We start from the raw sequence: 8,312 nt of genomic DNA, 5'->3' as shown, positions 1-8,312 counted from the left end.
GGTGCAAAATTTAAGAAGTATCTTACTCTCAACCTGGCACTTGCGCAAACCTGAGAGTGTGAGCCTCCTTAACTGTGCTGGGGGTGTCTGCTTGCTTCACCCTAGGCCTGGCCCTCATGCCTCTAGCAAAGACCAAGGCTCATCCTTACTCCCTTAGCTCTATTACTAGCCCTGGGGTTCTGCACCATCCCTTCTTTCCCTAACTCCACTTTATCTTCATAGTCCCTTTACTAAATTCTTTTCAATTATCCAGTTTAAGGTGATCATCCCTCCCCACCCCACACCCCCCCCCCCCCCCGGCCCCGGGTGGGGATACAGTCACTGCCTTAGTTTGGGTTCTTCCAAAAGCAGAACCTGTGACAGGGCATAGATGTAAGTAGTTTATTTGGGAGATGATGGGGGAGGTGGGGAACAGGAATAAAGGCAGGGAAAGTGACTATTAAACTGGTTATTGGTATGGACAATAACTGGCTTTTATATCCTGTTGGGTACCCACTGAGAAATAATGTAGACTGTGTCACGGAATTTTTCTCAGGAAGGAAGAGGCTAGGGCATTTACCCATGGACCGCCATCTTCCATTGGGTGAAGACTGTCCCAGGAGATTTGAATTTCCAGCTACTCCCAGGTTACACTGCCATTGCAGAAAGCCCTGAGGCAGAAGAGTAGAGCTACACTTTCACCCTGCTTGAAGTGGGATGTGACCGGTTGCCAGAACTTTCCTCCTTGGCTGGACAGCTTCCAAGGTGGGCTGAGGGGTCCAAAAAGCATCCGCTCCAAATTTGTACTGTTATTCTCTCCATTTTATAAATGGTGAATGCGGGAAGCCACCGCTTGCCAATACTGTTATGAGTGTGCACCAAGGAATGTGGGAGGCCAATGGACCTTGAGCATTAGCAGGGCTGACGCTAGGCACCAATTGTTCATGTTGAGGTAGCAGTGGCTCGAAGCAATTTCCTGACCTGATAGACTCCAAATAAATGTTTACTGGACCTTACTGATCTTTACTGACCTTTGAGACTATCTGTCTGCTACTTGTTTGCTGTGCTTTATTGAGGGCAAGATGTGTATCTAAAATTGAATAAAAAGCGGACTAGGCCAGATCTCGGTGTGTCTCTTCAAGAAAGAGGCTCCACCTGGCCGCCCAATGCCCTCTAAATTCATATTTCTTGTATAGCATTTTAATGTGTGCATCAGCCCCTCCTTCAGTTCCTGAACCTGGCCGCGAAGGTTGTAGCAGGTGAAACTTAGGCACAGAGAAGTAACTTGCCCTCGTCACCAATCCAGTAAGTGGTTTCCCATTTGCCTGTGGCTTTCACAAATTCCCAAAGCTGTCTGTGACCCAAAAATGATTCATATCCACACACCATTGTTCAGAGACCCTTATTTTCTGCAACCAGAAGCCATACTGTACTTTAAGTTCAGCCCAGAAACTGGTCAAAAGGGTGGCAGAGCTATAAAGAGATTGAATGCCCAGGCTGACATGTTTTCTATGCTACAGTCAAATCAAACTCTGGGACTGAGTTGGGGGCAGTTGGATAGATAAGCTAGAGGTCCCTGAATCCTCAGATTCCTGAGCCTTCTGGGCTGACAGAAGGGCCTCTTCCCCTTTGCTGGAAAAAAGCAGACATTATCTGGAGATGATTCAAGGCCTCACCTTAGTCAATTGCCTCACAAAATGCTGTTTATGCCCTCACCTTCTCTCATTGCTTCTTCACCGAAAACTAGTGTTAGATCTTAGTATAGACGGAATGGAAAGTGCAGTTTTTACTACAGGAGAAAATTCTTTATTCATAAGAAAAGCCACAGGTTAATATATATATTACATATATCAGCAGGAACCAAGAATTTTATAGTGTAACTAGAGGCCCAGTGCACGAAATTTGTGCATGGGGGGGTGAGGGGTGTATGTGTGTCCCTCAGCCCAGCCTGCACCCTCTCCAATCTGGGACTCCTCAAGGGATGTCCGACTGCCTGTTTAGACCGGATTCCACCAGAATCGGGCTAAAATGGGCAGTCGGACATCCCTCTCACAATCCAGGACTGCTGGCTCCCAACCGCTCGCCTGCCTGCCTGCCTGATTGCCCCAAACTGCTTCTGCCTGCCAGCCTGATCACCCCCTAACCACTCCCCTGCCAGCCTGATCGACGTCTAACTGCCCCCCTGCTGGCCCGATTGCCTCCAACTGCCCTCCCCTTCTGGCCCGATCGCCCCCACTGCCCTCCCCTGCTGGCCTGGTCACCCTTAACTGTCCTCCCCTGCAGGCCTGGTCACTTCCAACTGCCCTCCTCTGCTGGCCCAATCACCTCCACTGCCCTCCCCTGCTGGCCTGATCATCCCTAACTGCCCTCCTCTGCAGGCCTGGTCGCTTACAACTGCCCTCCTCTGCTGGCCCAGTCACCCCAAACTTCCCTCCCCTGACAGCCTGGTGGCCCCTAACTGTCCTTCCCTTCAGGCCTTGTCCCTCCCAACTGCCCTACCCTGCAGGCCTGATCGCCCCCAACTGCCCTCCCTTGCAGGCCTGGTTCCTCCCAACTGCCCTCCCCTGCCGGCCATCTTGTGGTGGCCATCTTGTGTCCACATGGGAGTGGCCATCTTTGACCACATGGGGGTGGCCATCTTGTGTGTTGGAGTGACAGTCAATTTGCATATTACCTCTTTATTAGATAGGATATATCTTGAGAGTATTGGACCATCAGTATGTAAAGCTGAAGTAAGAGAGAAGTTGATATGGGGATACTCTCGCGTAGCTGAGGATTTAATGTCCCAGCAGATCCTAACACCCTGTGAGGATGGCCACTTCAAGCTTGGACACATGGTAATCTATAGTACATGAGATGGCGACATCGGAACTGTCTTGGCATATTAATAAGGAAAGGGTCAGGAGGCTCAGAAGTGAACTTCTTAGAATGGATTTGTTATTTGAAATCAGAGAATTTGCCAGCTGACTGTTCTGTGGGAGGGCCCAGAGGATAGTCCTTTCACTAAAGCAATAAGATTGCAGTAGTGAGTAGGTACTGACTTAGATGAGGGGCTCAATGGTGGCTGTCCTGTGCAGGCCAGAGATGACAATAGGAGATGCCCTAGGGTCACTGAGTATGATAGGATTCCAGAAAAGCAAAGGCAGTTTGCAGAACTTAACCATCAGAAACAAAGTGAATGTAATTAGCAGTCAGGGGTCGTTGACATATAAGATGTTCCTAGGGGCAAGATAGGTCAGAAGCTAATGAGAGTATTGGTTGATTTACATAACAACAACAGAAACAACACAATCAGGAGCAGAAGGCAGTTGTCAACTGCCAAATGGAAAAGCATGATCTCTGGACCCATTCGCAGATATGAGCCAGTTCTCAAACCTGGAGCCCATTGATTAAAGGGAATATGAATTCCCCTGAGAAAGTTCTCTGCAACAGAACCGGTACACAGGATGGGGCAAAAGTAGGTTACAGTTCTTCGTATAGAAAATAATACGATAATTAATAAATAATAATACAAGAATAAACTCCGTCTTTTGCATACTCACAACTGTAAACCTACTCTTGCCCCACCCTGTAGGCAATATGTACTCAAACCTTTTCCAAAAGAACCTATGACCATTTTTCAGGTTAATTGTACAGTGAGGACATGGGAAGTGTCTGGCTCTTTCAAGAAATGTTGGAAAACAGGGTGAACTGCATGGATGCAGGGAATCTGAACTGCTTCCATAACTTCCTGTGAGAGTGGGGCATCCAGGGGCCAGGTGATAGAGTCCTGACCCAAATCTGTTTCACAGTCAGTGGCTCCAATGGATCCATCAACTTATGGTCATCTCTTCAGCTGCTGAGTGCATAATTGAGATGGCTATACTTTGCAGATGGTAGAACCATCACATGGACCCTCTGACATATGAAGTAGGAACCATTAGGGTAGGAAGGATCAAATGGAAGCCCCGAAGTCTGCCTCTCCCACCCCACTACATTGCAACGATAGTAAGTCAGAAGCACTATCTCACTCCGGTGGAAATGCAGAGATTAATGACAACCTAAAGGACTTAGAGGCTGAGGGGGTTCGGTTTGCCTAAATCAGATGGACCATGGCAAATGATGGTGGGCTACTGTAAACTTAATCAGATGGTATCTTCTATCATAAAGGCTGTAGCAGGTGTTGTGTATTTGGATGAACCAATCAACACAGCCTCTAGCACTTCCTGTGTGATTTTGATCTGGCAAATGTATGCTACTTACGCTCAATTTCTATCAGGGAAGAAGATCAAAAGCAGTTGGCATTCACTTGAGAGGATTGATTTCATGTTCACTCAAAGCTGTGAATGCTTTTCTATGAACCCTCCCAGGGATGGTTAACTCCTGCTCTTTGTCATAATATAGTTCAAAAGAACTTTACCTGACTCTTCTTCAAAATATTGTATTGATTGGTTGTATTGATGACACCATATTAAAGGGGTCTTGGGAGAAGGAAGTAAGTGCCTTAACATGCCAGAGGGTGATAATTTACAACTGTCCAGGGGCCTGCAACGTTGATCACATTTTTAGGAGTCTGGATATCTGAGGCATGCCTGGTTATCCCCTTTAAGGTAAAGGAAAATTATTTTATCTTTCATTTCCCATCACTAAGAAACAGAAACAGTACTTGTTGCATCTCTTTGGATTGTACAGATAGCCTGTGCCACACTTGGAAATACCTCCTAACCCATTTATAAGTGAATCAAAGACTGCCAGTTTTGAGTAGGATCAAGAGACGATAGGGCCTGGCAGCATGTCCAGGCTATGATACAAGCTGCTCATCCACTCAGTTCATGATGATGTGATAGACCCCAAGGTGCTAGGTAATAGATAATGATGCTGTGTATTATCTAGCAGGACCTATAGTGTTCCAGAGTAAGGCCATGCCTTCTGCAGCCAAACAATTCAGAAAGCACCTACTGTCATGATACTGCACTCTAGTAGAAACTGAGCATCTGACCTTGGGACATCAAATAGTTATGTGAGCAGAGCTGCCCTTCAGGACCTGTGTTTTGTAAGGTCAGGTGTGCACAGCAAAAACCCACTGAACAATAGAAATGGTATACATGAGATCACATTTAAGTGGGTTCAGAAGTTGTAGATACATGAACAGCGGGTCCAGATCTCCAAGTCTATGGTATTCCTCAGCTCACAACTACAGTCAAATGAGGTGTTGCTTATGACCAGCTGATGATGGAGGAACATGTTCACGACTGGTTCAGGTTTGGCATGTTGGTGGAACTGAAAATGGACTGCTACTGCACTGCAATCCTCCTCATGGAGTGGCCCTAAAGGACAGTGGTGAGGAGAATCCTAGTGGCCAGAGCTTCAAGATGTACAGTTAGTCATCACCTTTGAATGGAGAGAGAAATAGACTGAGGTAAGAATAAGCATAGTCTTGCCCTGACCGGTGTTGCTCAGTGGATAGAGCATCGGCCTGCGGACTGAAGGGTCCCGGGTTCGATTCCGGTCAAGGGTATGTACCTTGGTTACGGGCACATCCCCAGTAGGGGGCGTGCAGGAGGCAGCTGATGGATGTTTCTCTCTCATCCATGTTTCTAACTCTCTATCCCTATCCCTTCCTCTCTGTAAAAAATCAATAAAAATATTTTTAAAAAAAGAATAAACATAGTCTTGAGCAGTAGTGAATGGCATGTTTGAGTGGGTCAAGGGCCTGTAAGACAATATTTGAAGTTCAATAGCAAAGATATCTGGGAAGAGGCGTGTGGAGGGACCTGAGGGGGTGGCAAAAATGTGCGAATCTTGTGTCGCATGTCTAGGTCCACCATGTCTAGCATCTATCACAGACAGGACACTGAATAACCAGGTGGACATGTGGCAGGTTGTATTTTCTAAAGATGCCACCAATATATCCCACCCTGCATACTTTCTTTACAATGTAACCTTGCCATTCCTCCTATTGAATGGTGAGGCCTGCATTATTTCTCTTTGAACCTGGGCAAGCCTTTATCACCTCAACTAAGAGAACATGGTAGAAAGGGTGTTCTGTGAATTCTGAGGCTAGATTTTTAAAATTCAATGCCTTTCCACCTTGTTACCTTGGGATGCTCACATGGAACCCAGGAATCATGCTGTGAGAAAACCCAAAGTAGCCAACATGGAGAAATGACATGAAAAGGACATATGTAGGTAGGTATTCCAGCCCTCAGCCCAGCGGAGGTCTCTGCTGACAACCCACATCAACAGCTAGGCCTGTCAATGAAGATGCCCCAGTTGTTGATTCGCCCGCAGCGGTGGTCCCAGATATCACGGAGTAGAGAGAAACCATCCCACTATGTTCTCTAGGAATTCCTGACCCACTGAATTCATGGTAAGAAAAAAAATCTGCTTGTGGAGCTGCTGTTTCTCCTCTGGCCATGAGAGGGAGCACTCATTCCTGCCAGTTACTGAAACCATGCTTTCCTTCTCCTAACCAAGGCTGCTCAGCCTGCGTAGAGTGGTAATGAATTTTTCCTCTCACTTTACAGGGCCTGGCGAGGTCAAGTGGCTGACGTAAAACTTACTTTTGTTTATCTTATGTCTTGAGTATGCATGGGCTCTGTAAAGATCCCTTTATTTAGAGAAAGAAAAACCTGATCTTTAACTTCATCTTTGGCCCTGGATTATTGGCATGCAGATTGCATGCTTATGCTTGAAGAGAGGAAACTCCCTCTAGTTTGCACTGTGGAGTTATGGGGTGAAGGTGGAGTGTCTGGCAGGCAGACCTGGAGGTCCCTAGAAGGTAACATCTATGGAAGTGGAGGAGGGGCAGTGCATGGCAGTCCCCAGAGGGGTCTGCAGAGCTTCCCTGGGGGAGGCTGGGACTTGTGGTTTCTGACCCTCCACATGGGTGTTGCTTAGACTCTTTATCCATTTGGAAAACATTGTGATGCCACTTGGAAGTAAGGGAGGTTGCTGGAGGTCATTTCCAGTAACCTCCTCCATATGGGTTATTCCTATTAGCAGGTGGTTTTTCCTTTTAGTATTTCTTAAATTGTGGTAAAACACAAAATTTATCATCATAACCATTTTATAACTGTACAGTTCAGTGGCATTAAATGCATTCACCATCACTACCACCCATGTCCAGAATTATTTTTATCTTGCAAAATTGAAACTCTATACCCATTAAATGATAATTCCCCATCCCTATCTCCTCCCAGCTGCTGGCAACCACTCTTCTATTTGTGAAATCACATAATATTTGTTCTTTGGTGATTGGTTTATTTCTCTTAGTGTAATGCCCTCCACATTCATTCATGTTGTAGCATGAGTCAGAATTTTCTTTTTTAAGGCTGAATAATATTGTATGTATACACCACATTTTCTTTATATGTTCATCTATTGGTGGATATATGAGTTGCTTCTACCTTTTAAATATAGTGAATAATAATATTGCTATGAACACTGATGGACAAGTATCTGTTTGTGTCCCTACCTTCAAGTTTTTTTGGTATATACCCAGAGGTGGAAAAGCCAGATAATTTTGTAATTCTATTTTTAATTTTTTGAGGAACCACCATACAGTTTTCATAGCAGTTGCCCAATTTTACATTCCCATCAGCAGTGCACAAGGGTTCCAATTTGTCCATATCCTTGCTAACACTTATTTTCTGTTTTTTCCTAAATAGTAGCCATCCTATTGGGGAAGTGGTCCCTTTAGTTTTTAAAGCCATATATATCTGTCCTCATATATCCTAGTGGATAAGGATGTCATCATCATATCCATCAATATGTCTTCTGGTAGCTGGCTGTTCCTATTGTCTCTGGTAGGGACCATAAATAAGAAATTGGTCATTGCTTTCTCTTTCTCTTTCGAGGCAAGCTAATAATCTGAGCCCTCACTGACGGGTGTTTGCTTCTAAGAAAGCTGAGAACTTTTACCTCCTGCCTTGAAGCAATATGAAATAACAGCTCAGAGTGTGGACCTTGAGCCAGATACCTGGGTTAACATCCTGGAATTGTAATTTAGTAAATCTTGGGCAAGTTACTATGCTTCAGTTTCTTCAGCTGTAAAATGGAGCTAATAATAGAGTTATGAGGAGTTACTAAGGCAATACATAAAAACACCTAAAGCAGTCTCTGGTACATGGTTGGCATTCAGCAAATGGTAGCAGCTGTAACCCTCCATACCACACCCTACTGCATCATCCACTCTTCCAACTACTGTAGAAGGTAGTTACTATCATCACTTATTATTTTATAGGTGCAAAAGCTGAAGTTTAGAGAGTTTAAGTAATTGAATCCAGATGACACAGCTGGTAGATAGAGGAGTTGAGATTTGTTCTCTGCATCTGACCCCAGAGCCTTCTCCT

The sequence above is a fragment of the Cnephaeus nilssonii genome, assembly GCF_951640355.1.
Source record: "Cnephaeus nilssonii genome assembly, chromosome: 3".
NCBI classification, from domain to species: domain Eukaryota; kingdom Metazoa; phylum Chordata; class Mammalia; order Chiroptera; family Vespertilionidae; genus Cnephaeus; species Cnephaeus nilssonii.
The sequence above is the reverse complement of the archived record's forward strand: the minus strand, read 5'-3'. Positions refer to the sequence as shown.